Source organism: Dipodomys spectabilis, unplaced genomic scaffold, assembly GCF_019054845.1.
Source record: "Dipodomys spectabilis isolate Male_0828 unplaced genomic scaffold, ASM1905484v1 ptg000087l, whole genome shotgun sequence".
NCBI classification, from domain to species: Eukaryota; Metazoa; Chordata; class Mammalia; order Rodentia; family Heteromyidae; genus Dipodomys; species Dipodomys spectabilis.
The window spans coordinates 1445942-1448196 of NW_024870764.1; the positions used below are offsets into that span (position 1 = coordinate 1445942).

General features: G+C 43.1%; 1 pseudogene across 1 annotated transcript; it reads left to right on the forward strand.

Moving 5' to 3' along the window:
• Positions 1 to 407: 407 nt before the first annotated feature.
• Positions 408 to 1370, forward strand: LOC122111723 (annotated as a pseudogene). The gene has a single exon (XR_006148039.1). The product of XR_006148039.1 is annotated as a 14-3-3 protein beta/alpha-like (transcript).
• The last annotated feature ends 885 nt before the right edge of the window (positions 1371 to 2255 follow it).

Here is a 2255-nt window from a genome sequence, read left to right on the forward strand (position 1 = left end):
TATGTATGAGTCAAACGGAAAAGGTCAGATAATGTGATGTTAGGAAAATAAACCCTAAGATATGTATTCAAATGTTTTTTTTTCTCTCATGCGATTGTTTCTAACACATTTATAAGATGATTTCTTTGTTGCTTTGTATGTCCCTCCCCCACAGTATAACCCCTGCTTTCACTGTATTTGATGTTGGTATAATTTGTGGAGAGGAAGGGGAAAAACAAATCGTTTAAATAGGGATACAGGTGGGCCCATTGCAACAATGAGATGTACAAGTCGTTATGTCGAAAACGAACTTTACAACTTTCGTGCGGGGGTGGGGGGAGGATTGGGTTATGGGGGGGGGGGGGGAGGATGGTAAGGGGAAACAAAGGAGGAGGCTACAATGCTTGATAAGAAATGTACTGACCGCCACAGCCGCCACCGATTTCGGAGCCGTGGTAGCTGTCGCCGCCGCAGCCGTCGCCGCCACTGCAGCCACCCGTGCCGCCTCCTGAAGAGTGGGCTTGGGAAGAAAGCGGTCGCAGCTATTAAAGCTTCGTTGGAAGCGCTTTTGCCCCCTGGAACCCTCCCATGGAACAACCATGGACAAAAGTGAGCTGGTACAGAAAGCCAAGCTGGCTGAACAGGCTGAGCGCTATGATGACATAGCTGCAACTATGAAAGCAGTCACGGAGCAGGGCACGAACTCTCCAATGAAGAGAGAAATCTGCTCTCTGTTGCCTACAAGAACGTGGTAGGCCCCCGCCGCTCTTCCTGGCGTGTTATCTCCAGCATTGAGCAGAAAATGGAGAGGAATGAGAAGCAGCAGATAGGCAAAGAGTACCGTGAGAAGATCGAGGCGGAGCTGCAGGACATCTGCAATGATGTTCTGGAGCTGTTGGACAAATATTCCTAACGCTACACAACCAGAAAGTAAGGTGTTCTACTTGAAAATGAAAGGAGATTATTTTAGGTACCTTTCTGAGGTGGCATCTGGAGACAATAAACAAACTACTGTGTCGAACTCCCAGCAGGCATATCAGGAAGCGTTTGAAATTAGTAAGAAAGAAATGCAGCCTACACATCCAATTCGACTTGGCCTGGCACTAAATTTCTCCGTCTTTTACTATGAGATTCTAAACTCTCCTGAAAAGGCCTGCAGCCTAGCAAAAACGGCATTTGATGAAGCAATTGCTGATTTGGATACGCTGAATGAAGAGTCTTACAAAGACAGCACCCTGATCATGCAGCTACTTAGTGACAATCTCACTCTGTGGACATCGGAGAACCAGGGAGATGAAGGAGATGCTGGGGAGGGAGAGAACTAATGTCTGTTGTGCTCTGTGATCTGTTCAGTGTCACTCTGTACCCTCCACATATATCCCTTTGTGCGATAAAAAAAATTGTATGTCGACTTTCGATTTTTCACAGCCTCTGCCTAGCAAAAATGGTCCATGGGATAAACAGCTGGTATTTGTATCTAAAACACAAATTGGTCACATAAATGCCACGGCATTCTGAAGTTTTGATTTCAATTAACTTTGACAGGATTACTGTATGTTTAATTTTTTAAAACTGAACACTGTGATTATGGGGTTTTGTAACTTAGCAGAACTCTCACTGGTAGAAAAAAATAGACCTGAATTATGTATAACTTTTTGGAAAATTTAATCTGATATCAAAATAGTCACTGAAATACAATTCTTTTTTTTTTTTAAATTTAATTTTATTTGTGAACATACCGTACAGAGGAGTTACAGTTACATGGGCAGGATAATGCGTACATTTCTTACCAAGCATTGCAGCCTCCTCCTTTGTTTATCCTTCACATCCCTTCCCAGCCTCCCCCCTCCCCCCCTAATCCCAATCCTTCTCCTCCCCCCCCCCCCCCCACCAACGTTGTAAAGCTCGTTTTGGACATGACAACTTGTACTTCTCATTGTTGCAACAGGTCCACCTGTATCCTTAAACAACTGGTTTTTCCCCATCTCCTCCACAAGTTATACTGACATCAAATATAGTGAAAGCAGGGGTTATACTGTGGAGGAGGGACATACAAAGCAACAAAGAGATAATCTTATAAATGTGTTAGAAACACATGCATGAAAGAAAAAAAACATTAAAATACACATCTAAGGGTTCATTTTCCTGACATCACATTATCTGACCTTTTCCGCTTGACTCATACATATACTAGATATTACAAATAAGGGAAACCATGGGACCTACGTTTCTTTGGGCCTGGCTTACTTCACTTAATATAATTTTTTCCAAGTTTT